We start from the raw sequence: 17,882 nt of genomic DNA on the forward strand, positions 1-17,882 counted from the left end.
AGCAGCAATTAACTCTGTTTGTCAAACAGTTGTATCCAGAAGTGGATTTATAATCCCTTGAAAATTCTGTAATTTACTGAACCAGTGACCAAGCCCATGCTACTCCCCCACCCTAATCTCACTGGATGTAACTTATTTCAATAAAGAATTAGAGAGGGAAAACGCTAGGAAAAGTATGCCTCCCAATTTCCATCAGAAATACCTTTATTTCTTAAATAAGCAAATACCAATTATTGGACAGAAGAGCCACATTTCACAGCATAAAGTCATCCCATTTTTGTTGCTAAGTGAAGATGTCAGGGCAAAATTAGTGGCTGAGCATTAGGATGGGCTGCATACCTACATTTGCTAAAGCAATTACTGCAAGAAAAAGATAAATATGGGAAACATTGTGGATTAAAGCCAAGGAATGTCTTAAATATAGATTGCTTAGAAAAGCACATAGATGTTTCCATATCTTGTAAATGAGAGTTTTCAAGAGGTTGTCTTTAAAATAAAATGGATGGGGATACTTGGCCCCTTTTCCAGCACATCCTACAAATGAGAATTCTTGGGAGACACACCTCAATTCATCTTCCAATTTCCAACAAACAGAAGGTATTTCACCATTTTTACATTTGCACTGCAGTGTTTGCATGATGGTTTCTGGTTGGTTTGGCCATGTTTCATTTTCAGAAATGTTAGAATGGGAAGGATGAAATAATTCAACCCTTAATCTTCAACAATTTTAACAAACTACAGTGTTTATACTTGTGCCAACAGGTGTTTTATTTTGTCCTTGTCCATTCTTTTTTTGTTCCTACTCTGGTCAACCCATGTAAAGTGCTAGCTATAAATTATCTTGATTGCACTAATAAGCTTTGACCTGAAATCTAATTTAAATTGCTAAAAATTCACCTTGCTCCTTTAAAATGATTAGTGTGAGTCTGAAAAATCTGTTAGCTGAATCCTCAGCGACTATCACAATCTTGATAAAATCACTTCACGTGGTACGTCACGCATCACCATATGCTGCACACTTATCATCCTCTTTCTGTAGCACAGAGCTTCTCGTGTTTTCCTCTCACGGGGAAATGCAACTAATATTGGAGTCATTTGTTATCAGTCATCTCTACAAAATAGGCATATATACAAATATATGCACACACAGAAGCTCATTTCTTGAAACATTTCATACAAATAAGCAAAACAGTATGCTAAATATGATCTCTGAGAACATTTAGAAGATCATCCCTTTGATATACAAGGTGAAAAAAATAGAAGATGTCCCTGCTCTTGGAGCTTTGTGCATTCCTGGACTTTCCAATTCTTCATGAATGCATAGTTATTTTGGCAAGATGCCAGAATGTTCCACAGCAATTTTTTTTTAATGTAACATTCAATATATCAATGCCAAATAGAGAATTTTAGAAATTCTAATTGTGTTGTTGGGCTATCAAAGTCTACAGCATTTCACTACCAGACAGGTGGGGTGGGAAAGGATGGTAACGTGTGAGCTGTGATGAGGGCTGAGAGTGGAGGGCATGGGAGGAGGCTGGATGTGCAACCTGCGTGGTGGAGCTGCAGGGCAGCCCCACGAGTGCAGTGCTAAAGGCCCAGAAGTGAAGGCAGTTATGCATATCCATCAAACCTACAATCCAACCATTCTCAGCTCACCCTTTGTTAATTTAAAGCCAAAGCCTCTTGTGGGTCACTCCTCTGATGCTCAGAGACATCCACAGAAGGACCTAACGTCCCACGACCACCAGGTGGGGCTTAAACTTAGGGAAGTTACCATATGCTAAGTATTCCCCATAGGGGTGTCACATGCCAACTACAAAGACAGAACAGGAAGAATGCAACCCCTTTCTGGGCTGTGATCTCCCCTCTGTCCCCACAGTTTTCTTACATCCTGATGGTAATGCCAGCTGTTGACTGCGGATGGGGCTCAGTGGGTTCCACACCCAGTTCTGCTCCTCTGAACTGCCCAAGCTCAGTAAGCCCCTCATGAGATGCTCTTGGACTGTTTCCTTACCTGTGAGAGGAAATGTTTAACTGGATGCTACCTAGGGTTCCTTCGCTCCTAAATGTCAACGGTTTCTTCTTTATGAATAGTTTTTTCTCCCTGCCTTTGGCCTGTGTCCATTTCTCCATTTCCATTTCCAAGTGTTTGATCCTTCACCTCAGTGAAGCTCCTCCTCACACCCTCCTGGGTCCTCTGCCCCGGAAATATCATCAGTCTGATCTTAGCACATAGCGCTCAATGACTCCGCCTGCATAAGTCGTCAGCCTCTGTCAACAAGACCTTTTTGCTATGATTTATCCTATGTTGCCAACTTTGTGACCACAGCACTGCATTCAGTAAATATCTTATGAATAACTGACTTTGCCAGTCTTCTTGGAGAGTCCCCTTGGGCAAAGAGAATGGTCAGAGGGAGTTGCTCTTGTTTTTTCTGGCCACTACCTTCACAGAGAGCCAGTCTGGTGTTCAGTCTCTTTGGAGCTGACTTTTCTGAGCTGGGGTCTTCACTGGCATCTGTAACTACTGGCCTATTTTCATTTATTTATTCACAAGTACAAGCAGACAGGGGCTTTCCTTGTGGCTCAGGTGGTGAAGAACCTACTTGCAATGCAAGGGGAGACATGGGTTCAATCCCTGGATCACGAAGATCCTCTAGAGAAGAGAATGGCTACCACTCCAGTATTCTTGCCCAGAGAACTCCATGGACAGAGGAGCCTGGCGGGCTACAGTCCATGGGATCGCAAAGCATTGGACATGGCTGAGCAATTAACACGGGCAGACAGACAAGCAATTAACTGTGTCGGGCACCAACAACTATATGCCATCAGTAACAAAGTCACAGATATGTCCTCTCCATAACAGTCTAATCATCCTCTATCATATCAGTGCTAGACTGTGAGTTTGGCCATGGAAAGGGACACATTTTCTTTGTCCCTCTCAGCTTCCTTATCTCGTGTCTCCCCACCATCCAGTTCCTGACAGAGCTGGAGGCATCAAACATCTGTCAGTATATTTTGACTGAAAGTTTGGGGCGGAACCTGATGAGGTCCAGTCTACACCTACCCATCAAGTGTTCATTCTACACTGTTTCTGTGAGATAGGCAACCATTTGGATACCCTCTGCCACCTTAATTTATCCGTATTTCCTTGCAGACCATGAATATCTTCATTTCTGTGGCACACCGCTGCAGAGCCACACAAAGAAAGGCCGATTTGGAAATACAAAGTGGAAAGACTTGTTTCATTTCCTATAAGGCCCTCCTGAAAGCACATGAAATCTAGGGACTGTGAACTCTCCCTTCATGCAAAGGACAAAATAAAACGTAATTCAACTGCTTGAATTTGGCCTGAAAGGGACAGCGCTGAGCACTGGGAAATAAGAGAGTGAGACGTAGGTGGTCCAACTGGGAACAGGAGGAGCAGAGACAGAGCTGATAATTAACAAACCACTGTGCACTGAAGCATGCCTTCATGCTCACAAGAGTGGAAAGACAGTACCAAAGGCCCATATTTTGGAGTGACTTTAAAATTCATGAGTTTGATCAGGGTTTAGCAATATAAATTATTTGTCCCTTGGGCTTGACCAATTCTGCTATGCTGAAAGATACAGCATTGGAGAAAATTTTAAATTCAGTATTGAGTTACAGGACAGTAATATAGGAAATAATCTATAGCCTTAAGAAGCCTTAAGAAAAGTAATTTTCCTTGGTCACTTAACTGCAATCACAGGAATGAAAATATGTTATAATTACATAACATGCTATAAATCAGAGTAAGTGATTATACTTAAATATAACTTTTGATACGACTGAAAAATATCAATTCAAGAAAGGCCTGCAAAATTCTTCCTATTTTTGAGACCATGAGCCAAGAATGCAAGGTACTTTCTTTAGAGAACAAACCCTCCTGAAATAGCTACAGTGGTTTAGCTTCTGGTCCTCATTTAAAATGACCTATTAGTTGAATGAAATACCACCTAAACATGCTCACTCATATTTCACAGGGGCATATTTTAATATTTTTCCATTGGGAAAATAATTCTGCAGATTCAGGCCTCAGAAAGACACTTGGAAACAATAGACAAATCACTTTCTGACCTGCTTTAGAGCCAAAAGATAATGGAGTCTTAGGCTCTCTGTCAAGAACTCCTGCTTCAAAACTGTCCAAAGCAAGCTGCTGGCCAGAAATGAATTTGAACCCCCCTCCAAAGAGTTTTAAATTCACAAACCTTCAAAAACACACACATGCACAAAATGCCACATCAGAGCTTCAGTTTCTCAAGCGTGGATACATGATCATCCATTTAGAATTTGTGAATTCTTATAGGATAACCTCCAACCATCATCTGGCTTGCTGAATACAAGAGGTTGAAGTGGTAGCAAATGATGAAACTAGAGAGCAGAAATAAAAGAAATAAAATACCCAGGTTTTTGGAAGTAACTATAACAGAATCATCTTGCTCAGAAAACAGTGGAAATTATGCATCCTGGAGCCGTATTGTCCAAAGGTCAGCGTTATCAATCTAAAGGGCAGGAGTGCTGGTGAGAATGGAGTCATACGCAACAGTTCCGTTCAGTTCACTCAGTCTTGTCCAACTCTGCAACCCATGGACTTCAGCATGTCAGGCTTCTCTGAAAATCACCAACTCCTGGAGCCTGCTCAAACTCCTGTCCATCACATCAGTGATGCCATACAACTATCTCATCTTCTGTTGTCCCCTTCTCCTCCTGCCCTCAATCTTTCCCAGCATCAGGGTCTTTTCAAATGAGTCAGTCCTTCACATCAGGTGGTCAAAGTTGGAGTTTCAGCATCAGTTCTTCCAATGAATATTCAGGACTGATTTCCATTGGGACTGACAGGTTAGATCTCCTTGCAGTCCAAGGGACTCTCAAGAGTCTTCTCCAACACCACAGTTCAAAAGCATCAATTCTTTGGCGCTCAGCCTCCTTCACAGTCCAACTCTCACATCCATACATGACTACTGAAAAACCATAGCTTTGACTAGATGGGACTAGATGGCAAAGTAATGTCTCTGCTTTTTAATATGCTGTCTAGGTTGGGCATAACTTTTCTTCCAAGCAGCAAGCATCTTTTAATTTCATGGCTGCAGTCACCATCTGCAGTGATTTTGGAGCCCCCCAAAATAAAGTCTCTCACTATATCCATTGTTTCCTAATCTATTTGCCATGAAGTGATGGGACCAGATGCCATGATCTTAGTTTCGTGAATGTTGAGTTTTAAGCCAACTTTTTCACTCTCCTCTTTCACTTTCATCAAGAGGCTCTTTAGTGCTTCTTCACTTTCTGCTATAAGGGTGGTGTCATCTGCATATCAAAGGTAATTGATATTTCTCCCAGCAATCTTGATTCTAGCCTGTGCTTCATCCAGCCCAGCATTTCTCATGATGTACTCTGCATATAAGTTAAATAAGCAGGGTGAAAATATACAGCCTTGATGTACTCCCTTCCTGATTAGGAACCAGTCTGCTGTTCCATGTGCAGTTCTAACTGTTGCTTCTTGACCTGCATACAGATTTCTCAGGAGGCAGATCAGGTGGTCTGGTATTCCCTTCTCTTTAAGAATTTTCCATAGTTGGTTCTGATCCACACAGTCAAAGGCTTTGGCATAGTCAATAAAGCAGTAGTAGATGTTTTTCTGGAACTCTCTTGCTTTTTTTATGATTCAGCAGATGTTGCCAATTTGATCTCTAGTTCCTCTGGCTTTTCTAGATCCAGCTTGAACATGTGGAAGTTCATAGTTTTCAAACTGTTGAAGCCTGGCTTGCAGAATTTTGAGTATTACATTGCTAGTGTGTGAGATAAGTGCAATTGTGCAGTAGATTGAACATTCGTTGGCATTGCCTTTCTTTGGGATTGGGATGAAAACTGATCTTTTCCAGTCCTGTGGCCACTGCTGATTTTTCCAGATTTGCTGGCATATTGAGTGCAGCACTTTCACAGCATCATCTTTTAGGAGTTGAAATAGCTCAACTGGAATTCCATCACCTCCACTAGCTTTGTTCGTAGTGATGCTTCCTAAGGCCCCCTTGACCTCACATTCCAGGATGTTTGGCTCTAGGTGAGTGATCACATCTATAGGTTATCTGGGTCATGAAGATCTTTTTTGTATAGTTCTTCTGTGTATTCTTGCCACCTCTTATTATCTTCTGCTTCTGTTAGGTCCATACCATTTCTGTCCCTTATTGAGCCCATCTTTGCATGAAATTCTCCCTTTGTGTCTTTAATTTCTTGAAGAAATCTCTAGTATTTCCCATTCTATTGTTTTCCTCTATTTCTTTGCATTGATCACCGAGGCTGGCTTTGTCATCTCTCCTTGCTATTCTTTGGAACTCTGCATTCAAATGGGTATATATTTCCTTTTCTCCTTTGCTTTTCGCTTCTCTTATTTTCTCAGCTATTTGTAAGCCCTCGTCAGACAACCATTTTGCACTTTTGCAATTCTTTTTCTTGGGGATGGTCTTGATCCCTGCCTCCTGCACAATGTCACAAAACTCCCTCCATAGTTCTTCAGGCACTCTATCAGATCTGATCCCTTGAATCTATTTGTCACTTCTACTGTGTAATCATAAGGGATTTGATTTAGGTCATACCTGAATGGTGTAGTGGTTTTCCCTACTTTCTTCAATTTAAGTCTGAATTTAGCAATAAGGAGTTCATGATCTGAGCCATATTCAGCTCCTAGTCTTGTTTTTGCTGACTGTATAGAGCTTCTCCATTTTTGGCTACAAAGAATATAATCAATCTGATTTCAGTACTGACCATCTGGTGATGTCCATGTGTAGAGTCTTCTCTTGTCTTGTTGGAAGAGGGTGTTTGCTATGACCAGTGTGTTCTCTTGGCAAAACTCTGTTAGCCTTGCCCTGCCTCATTTTGTACTCCAAAGCCAAATTTGCCTGTTACTCCAGGTAGCTCTTGACTTCCTACTTTTGCAATCCAGTCCCCTATAATGAAGAGGACATCTTTTTTGGGTGTTAGTTCTAGAAGGTCTTGTGGGTCTTCACAGAACCATTCAGCTTCTTCAGCATTATTGGTCAGGGCATAGACTTGGATTATTGTGATATTGAATGGTTTGCCTTGCAAATGAACAGAGATCATTCTGTCGTTTTTGATATTGCACTCAAGTACTGCATTTTGGACTCTTTTGTGGACTATGATGGCTACTCCATTTCTACTAAGGGATTCCTGCCCACAGTAGTTGATCTAATGGTCATCTGAATTAAATTCACCCATTCCAGTCCATTTTAGTTCACTGAGTCCTAAAATGTCAATGTCCACTCTTGCCATCTCCTGTCTGACCACTTCCAATTCACCTTGATTCATGGACCTAACATTCCAGTTTCCTATGCAATATTGCTCTTTACAGCATCAGACTTTACTTCCATCACCCATCACATCCACAACTGGGTGTAGTTTTTGCTTTGGCTGTCTCTTCATTCTTTCTTATTTCTCCACTGATCTCCAGTAGTGTATTGGGCACCTACTGATCTGAGAAGTTCATCTTTCAGTGTCATACCTTTTTGCCTTTTCATACTGTTCATGGGGTTCTCAAGGCAAAAATACTGAAGTGGTTTGCCATTCCTTTCTCCGGTGGACCACATTTTGTCAGAACTCTCCTCCATGACCCGTCCGTCCCAGATGGGCCTACAGGGCATGGCTCATAGTTTCACTGAGCTAGACAAGGCTGTGGTCCATGTGATCAGTTTGGTTAGTTTTCTGTGATTGTGGTCATATGCATATGGACCCCTTGTTCCTACTCTGCCTAACAACCAACCAATAAAGCTGCTAGTTTATTAATTAGCTGTTAAGTCCCTATTCCCATCCCTTCACCACCAAATATGGGGTGCTGTGAGCTATGTAAAAATACCCCAGTGAATCAGAGCAATCATGGACTAAGAGTGAGATGACTCAAAAGGAGCACTTTTTGACAAAAAGAAAAGAAAAGAGAAAGGAGCCAAGCTTCAGAAGCAAGTACTAGAGGAAACCCATGAAATAAAAGCTTTATGATTTAACTTTTCAAAACATTATGTGGTTTTACATGCCTCCTGTCACTAAAGCTTTAGGCAATAAATATGATTTGTGAGATTATCATAGTATGCAATGATACTATTCATATGCAATGAAATGATGCAATGAGAAATTCCTGATTTTCAGAAATTCCAGGAAAATCTCTCAATTTGACTTGTTACTGGCCAAATAAGGTTGAAATCAACATAGCATACCAGGGAAATAACACTGAAAGTAATCTTACTTGGTTTGCACTAAAAGCTTTCTGCATGGTGACTAATAAAAGCAGCTTACATACCCTATCAATAACTGAACATTGATGAGCATTACAGGAAAGAATAAAACTTAGCAGATGTCTATTTGCACAGTGATAAAAAAAAAAGAATTTTGAAATTTTCCTACAATATAAATATGGTCATCATAATTTTAGCATGGCATTTTTATACATTTCCTTACTCTTTGAAATCATTGACAATTACCTTTAGTATTAGATAACAATATTTCAGTACCATTGTATTAGCAAAGCATTTTTACATATTTCATGATACTCAGCATAGCACTAAAGTATTTTCACCAATTTTAGAAAAAGAAACTGAGTCTTAAGAACATAGAAGTAAATTAGCTACACCCATAAAGGCAGCAAATGAGATTTAAACTGAGATTTTTTGACCCCATATTGTAATATTGCAGTACAGCTTCAAGCTTAATAAATAATTTTGAAAAATAATTATTTTTTTAGATTGGATTTGATTTTGGAACAGACTAAAGTTATCTGGCACTAAGACTTCTAAATAATGTGAATATTCAGAAAGATAATGCTATCTGAAATTTTTAAAAGATGTTATCTATTGCTCTGAAGATAATTTCAAAAGAGAAATACAAGGAGGACTTTGAAGAATAATGGTATATTGGAATCCAGGAACACTTCAAAGGCAACAAATTTCATGTATGAAAATGGCTGGTATGCACATAGTAGACAATATTAGCAAAAGTTTTTAAAGCAAGCATTTCTGTGTAAAAGCACAGATAAGGTTTTCTAATTACCAAACTCATCAGAAAATTATAAATAGATATTAGGAATATAAATTAGTACAGACTCTCTTAAAATAATTTGGTAAAAGTTACTAAAAGCCTTAACATGACTCTATATTTTGGTCTATTTCTTCCAATTTAATGATTTAACTTAAAGAATTAAGTGTCCATCAAGATTTATTTTCCAAAATGTTCACTGTGGCATTCATTGTTTATATGTAAACATTTGTAAAAAGAAAACAAAATACTGAATCAAAGTCCAATAATAGGGGCCTCACTAAGTAAACTGTAGTGGTTCAGACAGTAAAAATCTGCCTACAATGCAGGAGACCTAGGTTCTATCTCTGGGTCACAAAGATCCCCTGGAGAAAGGAATGGCAACCCACTTCAGTAGTCTTGCCTGGAGAACTGCATGGACAGAAGAGCCTGCCAGGCTACTTACTGTCCATGGGGTCACAGAGGTAGACACGACTGCGCAAGTAACACTAAGCAACTAATAGAAAACTGTTCAGCTATTAAGATTTTAAAGAATTCTATTTATATAAGGACTATTTTAAACAGATACCTACAAAGCAAAAGAGAGCAAAACCAAGATTATATATACAAAAAGGTAAAAGGTTAATCATCTTTGGTTTGAGTCATTTACAATTTTCTCCTTATCTTCTGAAAATATTTATATTGGGTACATGATTTTTTAACAGACACGTAAACTATTTTAAAGTCAGTATTTTAATAATAGTCAACATGGACTGAGTTTTAACCATGTCACAGACATGGTTCTCATCCTTTTACATATGTAATTTAATTTACTTCTCATAAAAAGCATTGATGCTGAGCTATTTATCCTGCTTAATAGGTGCGAAAACTGGGGCAGACACACTAAACAACCAGATTAACATGACCTTTCAAATTAACATGACCTTTCAAATAAACATCTAAGCAAGGATCTGAACCAAATCATCTGACTCCAGATTCATGTCCATCAGGACCACGCTCTACTACTCATGCTATACAGGTGGCTTAGGGATGTGTCAGAATACATTGACATCATGGAGAAAGCAATCTCCTGCAACTGTGACTCTTGTCTCTGAAGCTGAATAATCCTGTGGGTGAGACGGCTTGTGATTCTGATAATACATGAAGTGTACTTAACTTACCCTATATATAACTAGTTTTCATGAATGTGTTACTTCTCCTGCCAACGCAAAGGCTGTTTAACATGGAGGGGTAGTACATTTATTTACATTCATTTTGTGATCATCTAGTTAGATCCATTTCAGTATATCAGGCACTGGACTAAAGTCTGAGAAAAATTACCTACTTATACCACTCACTGCCATAAATTTAACATGGAGGGGAATGCACTTTTTTTTATTTTATTTATTTATTTATTTATTTATTTTTTTAAATTAATTTATTTATTTTTAAATTTTACTTTACAATTCTGTATTGGTTTTGGCATAGATTGACATGAATCCACCACAGGTGTACATACGTTCCCAAACATGACCAACATTTATTTTTATTTTTATTGGAGTATAGCTACTCCACAAGGTTGTGCTAGCTTTTACTATATGGCAAAGTGAATCAGCCATATGTATACATATATTCCCACCTTTTTGGATCTCCTCCCCATTTAGGGGAAGGAGGGAAGGATGAATTGGGAGATTGGGAGTGACTTATATACACTACCATGTACGGAATAGAATACGGCTAAATGGAAACCAACTATATAATATAGGGACCTCTGCGGGGGCATACACTCTTAATTGATGACATTTCTTGACCACAGGAAGGGAGCACAACTTTAAGAGAAAGTATATTCAAGCTGTTTCCTTGCTAAAAATATGTCTCTTAGGCACTTCCACCGGCATAGATTGAAGACAGCACAATTAATCTTACTGATTTCAAAAATTTCTGCTAAATGCATTGGCAAATATAATGTCCACAAAACCAAAGTTATTAAAATTACAAAGATGTCCGTGTTAGTCGTGCCTGACTCTGTGACCCCATGGACCGAAGCCCACCAGACTTTTCTGTCGATGGGATTTTCCAGGCAAAAATACTGGAGCGGGTTGCCACTTCCTTCTCCAGGGGATCTTCCCCATCCAGGGATCGAACCCAGGACTCCTGCTACAAATAGATTCTTTACCAACTGAGCTATGAGGGAAGACCTTACAAAGATGTATTCTTGTCAGTCACAAGAATAAAAATACATTTTTATTTCATATTATCATGGCATTATCAACTAGGAAGACAAACACAATTTTGCTATAGATGAAAACTACTGATGGACACTTTTGTGGTTACTGACTCCATTTAAGTACACTCTGCAAAGTTAAGAGTCTAATTTTTTGGCTATCATTTTTGATCTTTAAAATTATCCATTTTAAGAATTTTCACCATCAGATCCCCTTTTTTCTTATTAAAGAAAAATTCTAGAAGAATTCAGGTGTTACTAGCATCGATTTACTTTATACCTTGTATTTGTTCCTATTCTCTAAATACCATGTGAGTTTCGTATAACATGAAAACACTCATGTCTTACAGCTTTTGGAGGCTTTATTACATGAAATGCACAGCATGATAAATCTAAATAAACATCCTTTAAGTAGGAATTCAAGGTATACAAAGGTTAATGTGTGTCAAGGAGTTTTAGTCCTATTTTGTTTACAAGGAAGATATTTATTAATCCCGGGATAAATAGGTAAAAGTGTAATAGATGTAAGTCAAAGCAGCTGCACATGGTCTCATGAACGATAAGGTCGTAGGTACCTGGTGACATGCTTCACTAAGTACTGCCTGAGTTATACAGACTGAGACACCAACCAACAGCTGCTCAGAAAATCCCCTTCTTGTCTCATATTTTATACCGATTGAAAAAAGAAATGTTTAAGAAGTATGCAAGAGAAAAAAACTCAGCGTTTAAATGGTACTCTAATTGCAAGAACAATTTAGAAACAGAAAACTTAAACCTTGATTTCCCTAATGTAAAAATACTGTTTATGCCCTTCAAGTATTTTATAAACCGAAACACAAATCACAGTGATTACAGAGCTGCTAATGACTGAAGTTGCATTCTTTGCTCTCTTTTATTTTAGGTGTCAATTTTGTTGGAAAAAAATATCCTCTATGAAGACCAAAATTCTGGGAACTATTGAGGTTCTAGTCACAGAGACAGGTAGACTGTAGGGAATTAAATATCTGTACACGTCTGCATCTAGAAATAGGCTTGCACATGAGCTGGAGCAACCAGAAGTGTTCCAGTGCGTTGGTGTGACTGATGTGTGCACACTAGGGCCAGTGCATATTGTTACCTGTATCTCCTGCTGAGTAACACGAGTGTGGTCAATTAAAACTCAGATTTATTTTTTATGAAAGGATATTTCCAAGTTTAATATATCTGATTTTGTATTTTCCTGATTGATTTTTCCTTGTGTTAAATTCTCCACTGCTCTTGCTTTGACTGAGCTATAATTACCCATTCAGTTCAGTCGCTCAGTCGTGTCCGACTCCTTGGAACCCCATGAATCGCAGCACGCCAGGCCTCCCCGTCCATCACCATCTCCCAGAGTTCACTCAGACTCACGTCCATCGAGTCCGTGATGCCATCCAGCCATCTCATCCTCGGTCGTCCCCTTTTCCTCCTGCCCCGCATCCTTCCCAACATCAGAGAATTTTCCAATGAGTCAACTCTTCGCATGAAGTGGCCAAAGTATTGGAGTTTCAGCTTTAGCATCATTCCTTCCAAAGAACACCCAGGGCTAATCTCCTTTAGAATGGAGATCATTCTAATTACCCATTACTTAATTTAAATATTGAATTCTTCAAATATTTTTCTGTTCCATCCACTTTTACGCTTAAATGAGGCCTTGTTTTAGTCTCTTAGAAGTTTATTCACTGTTTATATAATTTTGCAGTATTTTTCCCTTTTTTATAAATCAATAAATAAGCCTCATTTTTTCATACTTTATGATGAATCCAAATATGTAATATAGAAAACAGAGAGTTAACTTGATTGGAATGAATTGGCTTATGCCTAGAGGTCAATATATTGTTCTTCCTACTCCTATACAGCCATTCTGAAAAGATTATACGTTTAAAAAAAGAAAGTGATGTATACTTATAATAAGACAGTAGGAATCAATACGAGAAAGTCTTTTGCAGATAGTAACAGTGGGGAAGAAAGACAGATGGATTTGTGTCATGTGGATACCAAAAAGCATGGACTATCTGGCTCAGATGGTTGTGGCAGGAGGGAATTGAAGAATATGTAGGGACAAGGCCCTGAGGAGTGACCCCGGAACGCACGGATGGCAGGGATAGCCCGAGAAACATGGCAGCTTAGAAGCTCACCAAGCATTTCTCTAGGCTTCCACAACCAAGTCGAAGAACAGAAAGGTAAGACAAGGCCACTGTGTCACAGGAGGATGCAATGCTGCTGAAGAACTACATTGTAAAGCTGGAAGGGACTTCTGAGATTCTCTTTTTTCTCAAATAAAGACATAATTGGTAACTTTGCAAGTGCAGCTGACAACGTTATACTTACAGTACCACAGATCTGCCTCTACAATTTCCCTGAAGATGGAAAAGAAAAATCAATTGTTTAATCCATGCAAAAATAAAAAATAAAAAGGAAACCTGCCAATGTGGTTTGACTAACAAACTATTGGAGTTGTGGTTTGGGTATAATGGATTCCCTCTTCCATTGCCTCTAATCTAATTAATTCCTCATATCTGTCCTCATTCCATCAGATGTGCTTACCAGCCAAGTTGTATTAAGATGATTTTTTAATAGCTTCATTGAAGAAAATGGATAGAATGTGGGTAATTGAAGCAAACAGAAACATCAAATACAAAGTCTTTTGTTTCTGATGACCATTGCTCTCTTATTACAAGTGTCTTTAGCAGAAACACAATCTCTTTTTTGAAACAATACACACAGAGAGTGCTTAAATTTAGGATTATCATCCCACACTTCCTAATTATTACACCTGCATAATTATTAATGGTGTTCTCTTTTACTAGAAAAAGTGCTCTGATTTGGACAATAAATTACACAGGCTACCCTAATACACATTGACAGGAATGTCAATTTAAATAAAACATTGTAACAGATTGATATGATTTTAGCAGATTAAGCAGTGGATGTATATATTTTACAACCTGACAATTTATTAAAATTCCATAAGAAAGGATTTAAGCTTCACTTATTTGGTTTTGGGGCTTTCTTGATAACTCAGTTGGTAAAGAATCTGCCTGCAGTGCAGGAGACCCCGGTTTGATCCCTGGGTTGGGAAGATCCGTTGAAGAAGGGATAGGCTACCTACTCCAATATTCTTAGGCTTCCCTTGTAGCTCAGCCGGTAAAGAATCTACCCGCAATGCGGAAGACCTAGGTTCAATCCCTGGGTAGGGAAGATTCCCTGGAGAGGGGAAAGGCTACCCACTCCAGTATTGTGACCTGGAGAATTCCATGGACTGTATAGTGTATGGGGCCACAAAGAGTCAGACACACCCAAGTGACATTCACTTATTTGGTTTTTATATGATTTGTTATCTTTAATGTGTTTCTTTTTTGTAAATGACCAGGCATACTGGTAAAGAATCCACATGCCAATGCAGGAGCGGCAAAGAGACACAAGTTCCATCCCTGGGTCAGGAAGGAAATGGCAACCACTCCAGTATTCTTGCCTGGGAAATTCCATGGACAGAGGAGCCTAGCAGGCTATAGTCCAGGGGGTCACAAAGAGTTGGATGAGACTGAGCATGCACGTGTGCACGCGCACACGCACGCACGCACACACACACAGAGACACACAGACACAGGCACAGACACACACACAGACACACACACACACACACACACACACACACCCACTCACCCACCCACCCACCACCTTTCTCTACTTCACATCCCTGACTTCACCAAAGCTATGAATAATGAATCAGATCTGAATTCTTCCCAATCTTTACACTTCCGGCCTTTATTAGAGAGGGCAGTCAAATGGTGATGGGAGCCATGTGGGGGAGCTAGACAGGGAAAGAGAGGGAGCAGTGTGGCTTTCTTCTGGAGAAGAGCAGGCACATAGTGCAGCTGCTACAGCTAGCAGCCTCACTGAGAGCTGAGCATCATTCCTCCTGAGCCTCACACCAGTGCCAAAATCCCCATCAGGAGGCACTGAGAGAACAGCAACAAGGAAGGCACACAGAAGCTGTATGGTGCAACAGCCACATCAGTGCGGGACTGCATATGTGCACAGCTACCTCCTCAGGTCCAGCAAGAGACTCTCTATGCCAGCGGCTACGTCCTAGTCACCACTCTCGTCCCAGCATCTTATAAGGGACTTGACACAGGACAGGTATACTTAAACAGTTGTTGAAAGCAGGCATCAGTGGAGCAGGTACCATCACTATTGGATCCCACCTCCTTCCTCTGGCTCCTCAAACACACTCAGGCAATTGTATGTACATTTCACTCCGAAGACAAAGTGGCTGTTTTTAATAAAGCAGCAGTTTAAGTGAATCCCAGGTCTACTTTCTTACTCAAAGACTATCTTTTGTGTGCTTGAGCAAGATTCTGAATGAATTCCAGGCTTCACTTCATTTTAGTAATAGCCAAATTCTAATCAGGGATGTATATTCTCAGCCTCCATCTCTTGTCTCTCTGCCTGCCTTTCTCCTCCCCTCTTTTTTCTTTCTCTGTCTATTCCCATTCTTTTCTTACTCTCCCCACCTTAACTTCTCTTTCTCGCTCATCCTCTCCCTCCATTTCCTTTCTCCCTTTTTCTCTCTTCCTAAAAATTAAACTAAATAGCTCACTTTAAGCATGGTGTCAAGTTAAGACTGTAATGTCTAGTATGCTAGAATGAGATCTGTCCTTTGGGAATTACTTTTTTCCCCCTTTGTTTTATTATGCCCTAAAAATTAAACTAGGCTTCCCTGGTGGCTCAGTTGGTAAAGAATCCTCCTGCAATGCAGAAGACCCAGATTGGATCCCTTGGTCAGGAAGATCCCCTGGAGAGGAAATGGCAACCCACTCCAGTATGCTTGCTTAGGAAATCCCAAAGACACAGGCGCCTGGCAGGCTACAGTCCATGAGGTCACTAAGAGTTGGCCAGGACTTAGCAACTTAACCATCACCACAAAATTAAACTACATGTTAATAGGACTTAATTTTGCTTCCCCACCTTTATCTTGGTAAGTAATAAACATATATGAAAGATAAAAATTCTCTGTTGAAAATGAACAGTTGGGGGCTACCTTTAAATGTTAAAATTAATTATATTTATAAACATATTGACAATGAATTTACTCCAAACAGACCAATAATTCACCTGCAAAAGTCTAAAAAATAAAACTATGCTTGAAAGCAAATGACGTACAGAAACACCTGAATGCTGAGCTGATATAAAGTATATGCAAGTTATCTTTGGACAGTTACCTGATTTTAGTTCAAAGCGTTTTGTTGTTGTTGTTCTTGTGTCCTAGAGAATATAGCTCAAAGCAAGAGGGACTTTGAATTGAACTTTTAAATAAGCAGCTAAAAATTCCATTTGCTGTGAGTAGGTTTGTATCAGTTGAACTATCATGTGGGTCCCTTCTTCTAGCAAAAACTCCTAGCAAAAATTCCTACTGTTAATGACCTCCAGGGGCAAAGAATGTAACTTTTCAAACTTGGTAGTAGAGCTGACACAAAATAACAAGCATCCTCTGGTACCCTCTGTCATCATTAATTTACACTGTCTTGTAACACACAAAAAAGACAGACAGACCAAGAAACTGCTATTTTAAGAAAAGCTACATTCACTGTTCAGCCATATAAGGAAGTTAAGACACAGAGCCAGTGCAGGCAATGACAGAAAGCTACTAATAGAGCTCCTTTACTATTCAGGAACAAGAGGAAATAAATACCGTGAGAGAGAACAGACAGTAATTGGGCATGTCGCAGAGATGGAAGGATTATAGCATTTAGAGTTTTTCCTGCTTCTCAAACTCAGTTAATCATGGCTCTTCTAGACTGATGGAGTGTGGGGGGCATCATGGTGAATGCATGTTCAAGAATCCAGAAAAGATCCATCACTCTTCTAGTTTCCCATCTGCAGAGCTGCACAACCACATGCAGTCAGGAGCACAGCGCTATGACCTGCATATTTGTCCCTGCCTTGCCTGTGACAGCCACGTGACGGGAAAGAAGAACAGCCCAGAGGAGACTCACCTCTACGGTCAGGCAGCCCTACTGCTAAATTCCAGGTCCTCTCTCATTAGCTGTTTGACCAGAGAAAATCAGTTACTCTCCAAGCCTCAATTTCTCCAACTATAAAGTGAGTACAATAGCACTTAACCAAACAGCGCTATGGTGGCTCAGACGGTGAACAATCTGCCTGCAATATGGGAGACCTGGGTTCGATCCCTGGGTTGGGAAGATCCCCTGGAGGAGGGCATGGCAACCCACTGCAGTATTCTTGCCAGGAGAATCCCCACGGACAGAGGAACCTGAGGGGCTACCGTCCATGGGGTCACAAAGTGTCGGACATGACTGGGCAACTGAGCACAGCAATATGATTGTTGTGAGGATTTAATCAAATGAATATTGTAAGGAAAATAGCATGAAACCTGGCTCGCAATACCTCTTAAAACCATCTCTCCACCACCGTCACCTCCCTCTCTCCATCACAGTCAAAACCACCACCTCCAACACCATCACTATGACCACCATCACCACCTACACCACTACCACCATCATTACTGCCACTTATCCCATGACCATATCCCAAATCACAACCTCCAATACCACCATCAGCAGCATCACCACCACCACCAGCA

The 17,882-nt window shown here is 39.9% G+C and overlaps 1 protein-coding gene across 7 annotated transcripts in view; it reads right to left on the reverse strand.

The window, feature by feature from the left end:
• SLC8A1 (solute carrier family 8 member A1) overlaps nucleotides 1-17,882 on the reverse strand; it is a 445,025-nt gene that overhangs the window by 324,918 nt on the left and 102,225 nt on the right. The gene's annotated exons all lie outside the window — the stretch shown is intronic.

The sequence above is a fragment of the Oryx dammah genome, unplaced genomic scaffold, assembly GCF_014754425.2.
Source record: "Oryx dammah isolate SB20612 unplaced genomic scaffold, SCBI_Odam_1.1 HiC_scaffold_25, whole genome shotgun sequence".
NCBI classification, from domain to species: domain Eukaryota; kingdom Metazoa; phylum Chordata; class Mammalia; order Artiodactyla; family Bovidae; genus Oryx; species Oryx dammah.